At 60.0% G+C, this 15,906-nt stretch overlaps 1 pseudogene; it reads left to right on the plus strand.

Annotated features, from left to right (window-relative positions):
* Nucleotides 1-413: 413 nt before the first annotated feature.
* Nucleotides 414-13,939, plus strand: LOC135999562 (scavenger receptor cysteine-rich type 1 protein M130-like; annotated as a pseudogene).
* The last annotated feature ends 1,967 nt before the right edge of the window (nt 13,940-15,906 follow it).

Raw genomic sequence — 15,906 nt, forward strand, 5'->3', positions numbered from 1 at the left:
GTGCCCTTCCCTGTGCCTATCTGGGTGGGAAAGAGTATCTCCTTTTCCAGGGCTCCAGTGTTCAGGGCAGCCTGTGCCTGGCTGGATTCACAGACACCCTCTCCTGGGGTACCATTTTGGGCCCCCTTGTTCCCAGCACTCTGCCTCTGGAGCCAGTGGTGGCCTCACTTGTGATGGCAGCACCCAGAGATCCCCAGGCCACTGCCAACCTCTGGGGTGCCCCAGAGGGTTTGTGTGCTGCTCAGCGCCCCTTGTTCCAGGGGAGCCCTCACCCCACGAGGGCAGTTTGTGCCCCGCAGAGAGAGGAGGATGGGGACTTCTGCAGTGGGGAGACGTCCTTCCTGGGGGGCCAGGCCCAGTGCAGGGGCTGGGCTGACACCAGGAGAGGAGGGGATGTGTGATCCTGTGGATGGTCTCAGTGGGAACAGGGAAAGCCCTGGGGCTGGGCCGGGTTTGGATGGTGCTGGGGCAGGTGGTTTGCAGGGGAAGCTGCAGCCCTGGGTACACGGGACTATTCAGCGTGTGCTGGGCTGGAGACAGCTGCTGCCCAGTGCAGGGCTGGGCAGTGTGTGGGTGGGCATGGGTGGGGGGCAGGTGGCTGTTGGGGAGGGAAAAGGTGCCTTGTGTGGTGGGATGGAGAATGACCCAGTAGTGCTGGACGTGGGCACGCCCAGGCTTGCGCAGCTGTGGGGACAGAAGGGACCCTCGCACTGCTCTGGGGACAGCCTGGTGGGGAGGGGGCTCCCACCCTGGTACATCTGATTCAGTGCAGGCAGGAGGTTCCCCCAGACCTGCAGCACTGGGGCTCGGCGCTCTCCTGACTCATCCCGTGTTGGTGTTTGAAGGTGCTGCGGAGGTGAGGCTGGCGGATGGCGGCAGACGCTGTGCTGGGAGAGTGGAGGTGAAACAGCATGAACAGTGGGGGACTGTGTGTGGTTACCACTGGAGTATGAACGACGCTGCAGTGGTATGTAAGCAGCTGGGCTGTGGGTCTGCTGTTGGAGCTCACCAGTACGGACACTTTAGGGCAGGATCTGGCCCCATTTGGATGGATGATGTCGGCTGTAATGGCACCGAATTTGCCCTGTCTGACTGCAAACATGCAGGGAGGGGCGAACATCATTGTGATCACACTTTTGATGCTGGAGTGACGTGTTCAGGTAAGGGGTCAGCCTGTTCTTCACCTTTGGGGCTGTGATGGGGGAAGGCACCTGGCTGTACTCTCAGGGAACAAAAAGCATGAGCCAGAGAACGTGCCAGTGATGCTGGTCCAACTGCTGAGCTGGGACTGTCATTGCTCATGTTCCCAGTCCCTGGGAAAGTCCAGAAGGAACCTACCGCGGGGTGAATTAACCCTGCCACAGTCTCTCAGCCCCACCTCAGTTGGTGTCTTGGGCTGCACATGAATCCTCCATCCTGCCCTGGAGTGTCTGCTGGTCTCTGTCGGTCCCCACTCATTCCGCAAGATCCCAGCCAACAAGGCTGAGAATCCCTGAGCTGGAAAAACCATGGGGGGACATGCCGGCACCCCACACCTTGGAGGAAGAGCATGAGAGGGCTGATCACGCTGGGTTGTTCCCCCTCAGGGACATGTGTACATCAATGGCCTTGGAGGGACTATTCAGAGAGCACGAGCGTTGGGCCATGGGCAGAGGAGCAGGCGGCACATGGCCCCTCACTGACCAACCCCAGGGCTCGGCTGTGTGGTCCCGCATTGCCAGGCTTTAGGAGATTAGCAACTGCTTGACTCTGGCTGCTGCTTCTGCATCACTGCATACACAGGCTGGTCCTGGGACATCCCTGAGGCTGTGACAGCCCTGTGGGGACAGGACCCCATGCAGGCAGTGCTGGCTCTGCAGGGGCTGAGCAGCTGCAGTTTCATCATCATCTGGGCCAGTTCTCCTGGACCCCAACTGCTCACATGGCTGCGGTGCTGGGGGGACCGTGCTGCGCAGCACAGAGGAGGTTGTGTGGGAGCCCTTTGTGTGAGCAGCACCTGTGGCTGTGAGTGTGTGGCAGACACACACCTCAGGTGCTCTGGTGGTGTAGACAAGGGGAGGAGGAGTCTTGGATGTGTTTCTGGCACCAGCCCTTCCCCAACAGCTTCCTCTGGGATGTGCAATAGGCACTTTGGCCAAAACTTGCTTGGAGGTGATGTGGGACGTGGGCATGTAACTGACAGAGAGCTCTGGGAACTCCCAGTTTCTTTGGTATATTTTTCCAGGATTTTTCCGTCTGGTGGGAGGGAAGAGCCGCTGCTCAGGACGTGTGGAGATCCATGATGGGGACCAGTGGAAAACTGTTTGTGATTCCCACTTTGGCCCCAAAGCTGCTGAGGTGCTCTGCAGGGAGCTGCAGTGCGGTCTGGCCCTGCCTGTGTCTGGAGGAGGTCACTTTGGAGAAGGGGTTGGTCCCATGTGGGATGGAGAGCTGCAGTGTGTGGGGAATGAGTCCATCCTGTCCTCCTGCCCCACGGGGTCCTCCCGAGACCAGGCCTGCACCCAGATGAACAGCGCTGCTGTCAGCTGCACACGTAAGGACTCAGGGTGGGGTGTTGAACCCTGGGGTGAGTTCCGGCCGGAGGAGGGGACACATTGTGATTGTGGAGACAAGGGAACTGGGGCATCTGTTCCCACAGGCTGACAAAGGCGTGATGTTCATGGGGATCATAGAGAAGGGCGGGGCTGGGCTGATGCCCAAGGACAAAGAAGGGCCATGGGCTGGGAGGGCTCCCTGGGATCAACATGTTGCTCCACAGGGGATACGCAAAGGCCTGAGATGATGATGTGGGAGGTGCCCAGGGCGGACTGTGGTCCATGGCAGCTGGGGATCCTGGGAGAAACAGCAGCGGGTGCTTGGGAATCCCCGGAGACAGGTCTCTTGTCAGGGTGCTGGCTGGGGAGCAGTGGGTGCACTTGTTGGGTCTGGGCCAGGGTCAGGTTGAAGGGTCTGTTGGGGTAGAAGGAAGTGCTGAAAACGTTGGGGTCAAAATTACCCAGCAGGGCTGGAGCTCTTCACTCCAGCCTTGCACAGCCCATGGGAATACAAGGGACCTCTGGCAACATATTGGGGACAGTCTGGAGGGGAGGGGACTCCCACCCTGACACCCACAGTGCTGGGGTGTGACGCTGATCTGACTGGTCCTGTGTCAGTGTTTGAAGGTGCTGCGGAGGTGAGGCTGGCGGATGGCGGCAGGCGCTGTGCTGGGAGAGTGGAGGTGAAACAGCATGAACAGTGGGGGACTGTGTGTGGTCACTACTGGAGCATGAAGGACGCAGCAGTGGTTTGTAAGCAGCTGGGCTGTGGGTCTGCTGTTGGAGCTCCTCAGTACGGACACTTTGGGGCAGGATCTGGCCCCATTTGGATGAGTGATGTCGACTGTAATGGCACCGAATCTGCCCTGTCTGACTGCACACATGCCAGATGGGGTGAACATTATTGTGAGCACATTTTTGATGCTGGAGTGACGTGTTCAGGTAAGGGGTCAGCCTGTTCTTCACCTTTGGGGCTGTGATGGGGGAAGGCACCTGGCTGTACTCTCAGGGAACAAAAAGCATGAGCCAGAGAACGTGCCAGTGATGCTGGTCCAACTGCTGAGCTGGGACTGTCATTGCTCATGTTCCCAGTCCCTGGGAAAGTCCAGAAGGAACCTACCGCAGGGTGAACTAACCCTGCCACAGTCTCTCAGCCCCATCTCCGTGTCTTGGCCTGCACACGAATCCTCCATCCTGCCATGGAGTGTCTGCTGGTCTCTGTCAGTCCCCACTCATTCTGCCAGATCACAGCCAACAAGGCTGAGAATCCCTGAGCTGGAAACGCCAAGAGGGAACATGCCGGCACCCCACACCTTGGAGGAAGAGCATAAGATGGCTGGTCACGCTGGGTTGTTCCCCGTCAGGGACATGCGAATCTTGATGGGGGCACTTTTCAGGAACTTTTCTTTCTTTGCTGGACCCTGGGAAGAGGAGCAGGCGGCACACGGCCTCTCGCTACCCAACCCCAGGGCTCGGCTGTGTGGTCCTGATCTGTAGAGGCTTTAGGGTCTTGGCAGCTGCTTGACTCTGGCTGCTTCTTCTGCATCACTGCATGCACGGGCTGGTCCTGAGACATCCCTGGGGCTGTGAACAGCCCTGTGGGGACAGGACCCCACGCAGGCAGTGCTGACCAGCTGCCCAACCCCTCCTGCCTGCCCACAGCTCCCCACACTGACCCATGAAACAGGGTTTTTGCCAGCACTTAGTGACTCTCGTCCGTGCTGCTGTCATCCTCTGAGGCAGCGTGAGGCCAGGGGGACATGCGGGTCTCCTGTCCCCTGCCTGGCCATTGGCCTGGGACCTGAGCACCCCTGGGCAGAGCACGGTGTCCCTGGATGAGAACATCCCCCTTGAGCAGGCAGGGGAGGGCTCTGTACAGGCACCAGCCATGATAGCAGTTGTTCCATATGTGTGCTCTGGGACATCTCCCACCTAAAAGGAACCTCCCAACACCCAGGAACACCCCTGGGAGCAGAGTGCGCTTCTGGTTGCACCCAGGTGATGATGGTCCTGCCTGGCCCAAGCTCTGCAGGGGCTGAGCAGCTGCAGCTTCATCATCATCTAGGCCAGTTCTCCTGGACCCCAACTGCTCACACGGCTGCGGTGCTGGGGGGACCGTGCCGGGCAGCACAGAGGAGCTTGTGTGGGATCCCTTTGTGTGAGCAGCACCTGTGGCTGTGAGTGTGTGGCAGACACACACCTCAGGTGCTCTGGTGGTGTAGACAAGGGGAGGAGGAGTCTTGGATGTGTTTCTGGCACCAGCCCTTCCCCAACAGCTTCCTCTGGGATGTGCAATGGGCACTTTGGCCACGGCTTGCTTGGAGGTGATGTGGGACGTGGGCATGTAACTGACAGAGGGCTCTGGGAACTCCTATGTTGTTTGGTGTATTTTTCCAGGATTTGTCCGTCTGGTGGGAGGGAAGAGCCGCTGCTCAGGACGTGTGGAGATCAGTGATGGGGACCAGTGGAAAACTGTTTGTGATTCCCACTTTGGCCCCAAAGCTGCTGAGGTGGTCTGCAGGGAGCTGCAGTGCGGTCTGGCCCTGCCTGTGTCTGGAGGAGGTCACTTTGGAGAAGGGGTTGGTCCCATGTGGGATGGAGAGCTGCAGTGTGTGGGGAATGAGTCCCTCCTGTCCTCCTGCCCCACAGGGTCCTCCCGGGACCAGGCCTGCACCCAGATGAACAGCGCTGCTGTCAACTGCACATGTAAGGACTCGGGGTGGGGTTTTGAACACTGGGGTGAGCTCCAGCCTGAGGAGGGGACAGTTTGTGATTGTGGAGACAAGGGAACTGGGGCATCTGTTCCCACAGGCTGTCTGAGATGTGACGTTCCTGGGATCATAGAGAAGGGCAGGGCTGGGCTGATGCCCAAGGACAAAGAGGGGCCATGGGCTGGGAGGGCACCCTGGGATCAACATGTTTCTCCACAGTGGATACACAAAGGCCTGAGATGATGATGTGGGACGTGCGCGGGGCAGACTGTGGTCCATGGCAGCTAAGGACCCTGGGAGAAAAAGCAGCGAGTGCTTGGGAATCCCTGGGGACAGATCTCTTCCTAGGGTGCTGGCCTGAGAGGAGTGGGTGCTCTAGGTGGGTCTGGGCCAGGGTCAGGTTGAAGGGTCTGTTATGGTAGAAGGATGTGCTGAAAGCTCTGGGGTCACAAATGTCCCAGGAGGGCTGGAGCTGGTCACCCCGGCCTTGCACATCCCGTGGGGATACAAAGGACCTCTGCACCATATTGGGGACAGTCTGGAGGGGAGGGGGCTCCCACCCTGACACCCACAGTGCTGGGGCTTGACGCTGATCTGACTGGTCCTGTGTCAGTGTTTGAAGGTGCTGCGGAGGTGAGGCTGGCGGATGGCGGCAGGCGCTGTGCTGGGAGAGTGGAGGTGAAACAGCATGAACAGTGGGGGACTGTGTGTGGTAACTACTGGGACATGAACGATGCAGCAGTGGTTTGTAAGCAGCTGGGCTGTGGGTCTGCTGTTGGAGCTCCTCAGTACGGACACTTTGGGGCAGGATCTGGCCCCATTTGGATGGATGACGTCGGCTGTAAAGGCACCGAATCTGCCCTGTCTGACTGCAAACATGCAGGATGGGGTGAACATGACTGTGTTCACGTTCTTGATGCTGGAGTGACATGTTCAGGTAAGGGGTCAGCCTAATACCTAACTTAGGGCCTGGGATGCAAGAAGTGACATGTCGGTGCTCTCAGCAAAAAACAAACATGGTAGATCTGGGCCTAGTGTGGCCAGTCATGCTGCTGAGCTGGGACTGTCATTGCTGGTGTAACTGGTCCCTGGGGAAAGCTGTGACAGCCCTGTGGGGACAGGACCCCATGCAGGCAGCACTGACCAGCTGCCCAACCCCTCCTGCCTGCCCACAGCTCCCCACCCTGACCCATGAAACAGGGTCTTTGTCAGCACTTACTGACTCTCGTCCGTGCTGCTGTCATCCTCTGAGGCAGCGTGAGGCCAGGGGGACATGCGGGTCTCCTGTCCCCTGCCTGGCCATTGGCCTGGGACCTGTGCACCCCTGGGCAGAGCACAGTGTCCCTGGATGAGAACATCCCCCTCGAGCAGGCAGGGGAGGGCTCTGGAAAGCGCCAGCCATGATAACAGTTGCTCCATATCTGTGCTCTGGGATATCTCCCACCTAAAAGGAACCTCCCAACACCCAGGAACACCCCTGGGAGCAGAGTGCATTTCTGTTTGCACCCAGGTGATGATGGTCCTGCCTGGCCCAAGCTCTGCAGGGGCTGAGCAGCTGCATCTTTGTCATCATCTGGGCCAGTTCTCCTGGACCCCAACTGCTCACACGGCTGCGGTGCTGGGGGGACCGTGCCGGGCAGCACAGAGGAGCTTGTGTGGGATCTCTTTGTGTGAGTAGCACCTGTGGCTCTGAGTGTGTGGCAGACACACACCTCGGGTGCTCTGGTGGTGTAGACAAGGGGAGGAGGAGTCTTGGATGTGTTTCTGGCACCAGCCCTTCCCCAACAGCTTCCTCTGGGATGTGCAATGGGCACTTTGGCCATGGCTTGCTTGGAGGTGATGTGGGACGTGGGCATGTAACTGACAGAGCGTCTGGGAACTCTCAGTTTCTGTGGTGGTTTTTTTTCCAGGATTTTTCCGTCTGGTGGGAGGGAAGAGCCGCTGCTCAGGACGTGTGGAGATCCGTGATGGGGACCAGTGGAAAACTGTTTGTGATTCCCACTTCGGCCCCAAAGCTGCTGAGGTGCTCTGCAGGGAGCTGCAGTGCGGCGTGGCCCTGCCTGTGTCTGGAGGAGGTCACTTTGGAGAAGGGGTTGGTCCCATGTGGGATGGAGAGCTGCAGTGTGTGGGGAATGAGTCCCTCCTGTCCTCCTGCCCCACGGGGCCCTCTTGGGACCAGGCCTGCACCCAGATGAACAGCGCTGCTGTCAGCTGCACACGTAAGGACTCAGGGTGGGGTGTTGAACACTGGGGCTGTGCCAGGGGTCTGGGAACAGAGGAAGGACCAGGCTGGGTGGGTGTAGGACAGGAGGGATCATTGCACCGTCTCCAGCACAAAAACCGTGCACAAGGAGAAGAAAGGCATCTGTCCCTTTGGACTCTCCGCTGACTACCGAGGCTACAAAAGCACCAACCCACCCTCTCTCCTCCTCTGTCCCCAGAGTACACAGCGTTCAGGCTGGTGAACGGCAGCACAGCGTGTGCAGGGAGGGTGGAGGTCCAGGTACTGGGGACCTGGGGGACCCTCTGTGCCTCCCGCTGGGATATCTCAGATGCCCACGTTCTGTGTCATCAACTCCACTGTGGGTTTGCTGAGTCCATTCCTGGAGGAGAGTATTTTGGGAGAGAAACTGGCCCTGTCTGGAGAGACTCATTCCACTGTGACGGGACTGAAGCCCACCTGGGACAGTGCCCAGTGACCACCCTGGGGGCCTCCCCGTGCTCCCACGGGAACAACGCTGCTGTCATTTGCTCAGGTGAGTGCTGGGAAAATAGTGCATTAGCTCCATTTCCCTTTGTGGGAGACATGGCCACCCAAAGCTGGGTCCCATGGCAGCACCAGGCTGATTTTCTCCCTGGAGGATCCCTGGGGGGCTTTCCCTGCTCAGACTGACCGCTCTGCTCTGGGAGAGCTGAGGTCTGAACAGAGGCAGACACCTGTCCCCAGGGCAGCGCCTCAGGCCCCAGCACCACTGCCAGGCCTGTGTTCCATAGGATGAGCCCAGGACAGGTCGGTGGGGCTCTGCTCCATCCCTGTGGCTGCAGACAGCCACATCCCATCCCCACAGAGAGCCCTGCAGAGCCCCATCCCACCACCCAGCAGCAGCAGACCTGGCTGTGAGCTGCAGACAGGGCCTGGGCTTTGCCCTGGCTTCTCGTCAGCACAGGGCTCAATCTTGTCCTGTCTGGTCGGACAATCCCCCCTTGCCCTCCTCCCTGGAGGCTGCCGTGCTGCCCGGTGCCGCTGATGGCTGTGGCTCCTCTGCTGTCCCCAGGCCCAGCCGACTCTGCGTCCCTGCGGCTGGTGGGCGGAGGGAGCCGGTGCGACGGGCGAGTGGAGATCTTCCAGCGTGGGACGTGGGGCAGAGTCCTGGACGACCAGTGGGACGTGCAGGAGGCCAGCGTGGTGTGCCGGCAGCTGCGGTGTGGAGAGGCAGAAAAAGCCTACAACCCCCCAAAGCCTGAGCGAGGGACGGGCCCCGTGGGGCTGCGAGGTGTCCGGTGCGCAGGGCACGAGGCCAGCCTGACCCTCTGCAACACCTCCCTGCCCGGGAGTTTGCTGTTGGGAGGGGTTGTGGAGGACGTGGGAGTCATTTGCTGGGGTGAGCGGTGCTGCACGAGCCCCCAGATGATGGGGTGGGGGGCAGCCACCCCCTGACAGCACCTGGGGTTTCTCCCCACTGCAGGGAGCCGGCGGGTCCGGCTGGTGAATGGGTCTGGGCGCTGCGCAGGGAGAGTGGAGATCTACTACCAGGGCAGCTGGGGGACCGTCTGTGACGATGGCTGGGACCTGTCTGATGCCGCCGTCGTTTGCCACCAGCTGGGCTGTGGAGGGCCGGCGGAGGCGGCCGGCTCCGCTCGGTTCGGGGAAGGTTCTGGGAAGATCTGGCTGGACGGTGTGAACTGCTCTGGATCCGAAGCTGCTCTCTGGGACTGCGCTGCTGGGGCCTGGGGGCAGCACGACTGCGGGCACAAAGAGGACGCGGGCGTCATCTGCTCAGGTCTGTGCTGAGAGATGTGCTGGGATCCTGGCTCTTGGAGAGGCTGGGATGCAGGGAAAGCCGGGCATGGCCAAGGCTGTCCCTGGCTGAGCCCCTGCCTGAGCCCGGCCTATGGACACCCATGCACGGGTGCCCTCAGTCCCACTGGGGTCCCTGGGGAGCTCAGCTGTCCCCCAGGGTGAGTGGGGAGAGCAGGGCTGTGTGTCCATCAGGGACTTCTCTCTGCCCTGGCTGCAAGGGGGACTTGCTGGCCCTGCCCTGCCTGCCTGGGGGCCTGGGGAGTGCAGAGGCGTCCTGGCTCCCACAGCCCCAGACCAGCCTGTTCCTCTTGCTGCCTTTCCTCCCAGAGTTCCTGGCCCTGAGGCTGGAGAACAGTGACGGCTGCTCCGGGCGCCTGCAGGTTTTCTACAACGGGACGTGGGGGAGTGTTTGCTCCAACGCGATGACTCCTGACACGGTGTCGCTGGCATGCAAGGAGCTGGGCTGTGGGGATGGAGGATCCCTGGAAACAGACCTGCCCTATGGCAGGGTGTCTGGCCCTGCCTGGCTGGATTATGTGCAGTGTGGGGAGAAAAACATCTCTTTTTGGCAGTGTCCCTCTGCTCCCTGGGACCCACAGTCATGCGATGACCTGCGAGATGAGACCCACATCACCTGCAATGGTAATTCTGAGCCACTGGGGACCCGTGTCATCCCAGCTTCTGCTCCCCTCTGGGCACAGCCAAATGCAGAGAAAGAGCTTGGAGGGGTTTTCATTTCCATGTCAGACTCTTCTGCTGCTGGTGGCACAAACGTGACCACAGCTCTCAGAGCCCCACACGTCCAGCAGCACTTGCCACCCAGCAGTGCCTGAGGGAGTCAGTGACATCTGCAAGTGAGGTCTCAGCAGAGACCAGATGGGGTTCAGAGGAGCCTCCCCTCCATGGACACCCCCTGCTGCTCTGTGACCAAGATGGCACACACAGGCACGAGCAGAGCTCAGCCCCGCTCTCTTCTGCACAATCCCCGAGCCAGCCCCTTCACCACAGTGTTTCCTTCTTCAGGGAGACGCCCAGAAATGCCCCCAGAGCCTCTGGCCCCGTGCCCCAACTCCACCAGCTGCACAGGTAGGGAGCTGCTCCTCTGTGTGCTCCTCTTGCCTGGCAGGGCTCTGCTGTCTGAGTGCCATGGCAGCTCTTTGCCTTCTCCAGACAGGGAGAAGATCCGTGCCGTGGGAGGCGAGGACGGGTGCTTGGGCAGAGTGGAGCTCTGGCATCACGGCTCCTGGGGGACAGTGTGCGATGACTCCTGGGACATGCGGGATGCCCAAGTGGCGTGCAGGCAGCTGGGCTGTGGCCCCGCGGTGTCTGCCCTGCGTGAGGCTGCTTTTGGGGTGGGGCAAGGCCCCATCTGGCTGGAGCGGGTGGAGTGCCGGGGGACGGAGTCGTCTCTGCAGGACTGCTGGGCCCGGCCTGGGGACGGACGTGCTTGCCGGCATAAGGAAGATGCTGCCGTGCGCTGCTCGGGTGAGCTGGGGCTGGGACCCCTTGCTCGGGTATTGGCAGGGAGCTGGGGAAGGCCTTTCACCCGCTTGGTCCTGGCACAGCCCCTGAGCTCCCGAGAGCAGGAATGTTCCTGTGGGGTGCAGCAGCCTGGTGCCACGCAGGGAGCAGCCTCGGTGGAACTGGATGTCCTTGGGCCACTGCCCGTGGGGCCCTGCAGCTCCAGGGCCATCCCCTGGGCTGCCTGTGCCACCCTGCCTGCCACCCAGAGCAGAGGCCACGGGCCCTGGGTCCCTTTCTAGCACTACAGGAGGGGCAATTTGGCTGGGATGTGTCAGGAACACCTACAGACACACACGGGTGTGTGGAGGGGAGGCTCCCTGGTACGTGCACTCCCACCCTCTCAGCCCAGTTCTCCTTTTCCTCCTCTGCAGCTGCACCCAGGACAGCAGCATCCCCACCCCAAGCAGGTAACTTGTCCTCCCCCCAGGGCTGGGTATCCCAGGGCCAGACTCTGACCCACAGTTGGGTGGAAGGGGCTCCTTGCTGGAGTGTGAAACTCCCAGGAGGAGGCACTGGGGTGTTTGTGTGGGGGTTGAGGAGGGCTGTAATTCACTCAGCAGGGTGGAAGCTTCTCCATCACTCCCCCCCAGTGCCCTCCACTCCCTGCTGCCTTGTGTGATGGGGGTCAGGACTGGTGCTGCCTCCACCTCTCCCAAGGCTGGTGCTGTTCTTCCATGTTCTTGCCCATGCAGATCCCACCCGGGGCCGTCCGACTGTCAATGGGAGGATCTCAGTGCCCGTCATCATCTGCATCATCCTGGGGGCCCTTCTCTGCCTGCTCCTGGCCCTGCTGGCCGGGCAAGTGCTCAGAGCCAGGGCTGGGCGCAGAGGTGGGTCCTTCCACAGAGGTCCCAGTGATGCCTCCTGGAAGGGCTGTGGGTGCTGCGGGGGGTCAGTAAGGGGCACAAGCAGAGCTGAGGGGATGAGACTGTGTGCTGCCACCTGTTCCACGCACCCCATTGACTGTCTGGCCATCGGGCACCAGCAGCAAGGGGTGGAGAGAGCCCAGAGGTGGTGGGAGCAAGAGATGGGGCAGGGAGAGAAATGGCAGAGCAGGACCAGGGAACATGTTATCCTGGGGGAAATGCTATCCTTTGGGAGATGTTATCCTGTGGGAGATGTTGTCCTGGGGAGATGTTATCCTTGGGGAGATATTATCCTGCGGGAGATGCTATCCTGTGGGAGATGTTATCGTGTAGGAGATGTTATCCTGTGGGAGATGTTGTCCTGGGGAGATGTTATCCTGGAGGAGATGTTATCCTGGTGGAGATGGCCAAGGCTGGCAGTGCTCTGGGTAGTGCTGGAGGGTGCCCTGGGGCAAACAACAAGACGGGAGGAACACAGAGCAGCAGGGCCCATCTCCACGGTGTCAGGCCCCAGGCTGACCCTCTGCCCAGCCCTGCCTGCCCTTGGTAAGGCTGGGGCCCTACTATGGACTCATGGGGCAGACAGGGGTCAGCTCCACATGGAGAGGAAACATGTGAGCTGCTCTGGGGTCAGACAAGGGGGGATGACCCAGGGGCCAGAGGGGCTTGGGCGCTGTCTCCAAGGAGATGATGCCGCCCCAGATCATCTCCATAGTGATGTGGCCCTCACTGGGGATGTGGCAGCTGTTCCTGGACAGCACAGTGGGGCTGTGCTGTTGGAGCAGTCCTGGGCTGGGCCAAGGAACAGATCTGGGGGAGCACAGTGGGGTCCCATTGCCTCTCTGCCTGTCCCTGTGCCAGCCCTGCCTCTGTCCCCAGGCTCCAGGACAGCACAGGAGCTCTTCCCCGAGGCCGTGTATGAGGAGATTGGTTACAGCCCAGTGCAGGAGAAGCAGGCGAGGTTTGGTCACTCAGGTGGGTGTGGGCACATCTGCAGGACCCTTTCCTCTGGCCCACCCCAGGGCTGACCCTCTGAAGCCCCCAGCCCGTGGTCCCTGCAGTGCTGGGGCTGTGTGGTCTGTGGGGAGAGCACCCAGGTCCTGGGCCCGGGAGAGGAGCTTCCTCCCAACCAGCTTTGCTGATGGCAGCTGGGCAGCCCCTCTCTTCCTGCCCCTGCACCCCACTTGACCAGTGAGGGATGAGCTGTCCTGGGGCAGCTCTGGGAGCACCTTTGAGACAGAGCTTGTCCCAGGGGAGCAGGTGAATTCCCAGCCCTCCTCCCCATGCAGCCCCAGCTCTGTGGGTCCCCCTTCCCCAGCAGTGCTGGCCACAAACCAGGTCAGTGGGCTTGCTCCATAACACCCGCTGCACATCTCTGCAGGCTCCTCTTCAGAGCAGTCCCTGACCCGGCTGCAGCCCTACCCTGGGTACCGTGAGGAGGAGGATGGTCTGGGATCAGCACCAGGTAATGAAGCAGGAAGGGGCTGATCTGCCTGCAGACAAGTGATGGACAGAGGTGTCACTGAGTGTCACTGTCAGATGGGGAGGACATGAGGGTCTCCTGTGCTGCTGCCAACACCAGTGCCTCCCATCCTCTGCTCTGCAGGATGTATCTTCTCTCTGTCACCAGCTCCCCTCTCTTTTCAGATGTTCTTGTTACGCATGGGGATGACCCAGCAGAGGGCTATGATGATGCCAGGGAGGTTTCTGACCCTGAGGAGGACGATGGCCCTGGACAGGGAGCTTGGGAAATGCCCAGGGTGCCAGAGGAGGGAGCAGGACCCAGGGATGCACCCAGAGGTGAGAGGGAAGTTCAGCGCTGCTGGTTCCTGGGGTGCTTTCCCTGCTCACACCCTAGTTGCTGCTGTACTGAGACATAAACCTCTTGGGAAGGGGAATCCTGCCCCACGAGTTTCCCATGGAGGGACTGAAGGGTGGAAGAAGGAGCTGAATGTGGTGAGGAGCAGGGAGGAAGGTGGTGCACAGACCCCATGGGGTGAACTGCAATGTCCTGCATTGCTGCTTGCAGGGGGCAGCCTGTGCTCCCAGAGAAGTGCCGGGTTCCCTGGAGCTGAAGGAGACACCTCATCCCTGTCCCCGGGGAGCATGGGCTATGATGATGCTGAAGAGATCTCTCTGGCACATCCTTGTGAGGACACAAAGGCTGTGACAGAGCTGGGTGCACAGCAATCCCTGAGCCCCCGGCCAGGAGAGCCCATCCCTGCTGTGCAGGTGGGTGCAGCCGGGAGGGAGGAGAGGTCTGTGCAGCTGGGAGAGCCGTAAGCACCGGGGAACCGTCTCCCTTTGCCCATGGGCAGCAGAAACAGCCCAGAGTTTCCTCCATTTTTTTCCTATTTTTACACTGTGCATCATATTTGTTCTCATTAAAAGTCTCAGTGGACTTTAGCCGGGATCTGGTTTGTGTCTGCCCAGGCATCAGGAAATCTTCCTGAGTTTGTTCAGGGGCAGCAGAGAACAAAGACATGGCGGTGGTGAAGGGGTTTGTCTCAGGGACAGCAGGTTTGGGGTCAGGCTGTGGGGCTGCCAGAGCCCGTGGTCGCTGTGGAATAATCCTGCTGACAGAGATGTTCCCATTCCGTTTTGCCACAGGCAGTTTCTAGTCAAAATGGCTCTCTAATAGGTGCCATGATGCACCCCAGTGCCCATTTCTTCACCCCAAGATCTCCCAGCTGCTCTTTCCCCCAGGCCCTGCCTGGGCCAGGCTGGTCCCACAGCGCAGAGGCCATGACAGAGCTGCCAATCAGGGTAAGTCCTGGGCTGTGGCCCCTCAGAAGTGAACCCTAAGGTGGTCAAGGTGCCCTTTAAACTCCAGATAGCCCCAGAGGTGATGATGGCCCACAGATCTCCTCCCGCAATGGTCAGGAGGCACATGGGTCCCCGAAGCCCGTCTTCATCAATGACTCTCCTGTTCTTGCTCAGCAACAACCTAGAAGGACTCTTTTGGAGCAGTAACAGTCATGCAGGCACTACCCCTGCAGCCAAACATTTTCAAGCCCATTCTCAAAGCTGAAAAGACAGTAACTTTGCTTGGACATAAAGTCTGTCCCTCTCCTCTCAGTTTTTCTCAGTCACAACAAAACCCAACTTCCCTGGAATATTTGGGTATGGAAACGGGGGACAGTTGAGACACTTGTGCTGTGAGCCCTGGCTCTGGGCTGAGAGGATGGAGAGCACAACAACTTGTGCAGTGCTCAGGAAATGCAAGTAAAAGTAAAGATGACATTCAGTGGTTGAGCTGGGGCTGTTTGGGAGTCCCAGTGTGACGGCTGGTGACTTCCAAGCTAGACCCCAGGGGAGCCACTGCTGGTATTTCTGTCCTGACCTGTGCCCTGGCAGCAGGGAGGAACTGATGCAGAGGGATGTTCATGTGGGGCCTCAGACAGATTCCCCTGTGCTTGTATCTCCCTGCTGATGCCCAGAGAGGAGCGTGTCTGTGATTCATCAAACATTGCAGCAGGAGGGCAAAGCGGGGAGGCACAAAACTCTGCTCAGGACAGCGTGTGACTGAACAACACTGGTGCCCACGCTCCCCAGGGGACGAAGCTCAGCACGGCTTTGCCAGCTGTCCTTGGCACATCAGAGGCCCAGCTGTGACAAACCTCCAGACAGAGGATTCTGCCACTCACACCTCAGCTCAGGAGAGTGCCCGGCCCTGGGACTGGGTGGGATGGTGGTCAGGATGCTCCGGTCTGGGAACTGAGATCCAGGGAAGGAGGTGTATGAGGGGAGCAGTCTGTGCACCATCGAGAATGACGAAGAGGAGAGAGACAGGGTCTTTGCAGAGGCCTCACAAAACAGAGATCCTGATTGCTGATTAGAAGGAGGGACAGCTGGAGATCACCCCCAAAAAGCACTGAATAGAGATTCCTGCCCAGGGAGAGGTGGGAACTTGTGGTGCAAGAAGAAGGCTCCTTCTGACCCACAGATCTGCAGCTACAGGGCATGGGCAGTGCTGTGGCAAGAGCTGGAGGAGCAAGGAGGGCCAGGGCAGGATGGAAGAAGGCAGATGGGCTCCGCAAATGTCAGAGGGAGAAAATCATTGCAAAGCCCAGGGATGAACCAGGGGCCTTTAGATCTTCAGTCTGATGCTCTCCCAGCTGAGCTACTTCAGCTCTGCCCCGAACATCCAGCTGCAGACTGCAGTGGAGAAGTCTGGGGTAAGGAAAAGGGATGCAAGTGCCAGGTGGCCAATGAGAGAAATGATGGGGTTGGGGAGGTGAGGAGCAAGT

This window comes from Caloenas nicobarica, chromosome 29 (genome assembly GCF_036013445.1).
Source record: "Caloenas nicobarica isolate bCalNic1 chromosome 29, bCalNic1.hap1, whole genome shotgun sequence".
Lineage (NCBI taxonomy): Eukaryota > Metazoa > Chordata > Aves > Columbiformes > Columbidae > Caloenas > Caloenas nicobarica.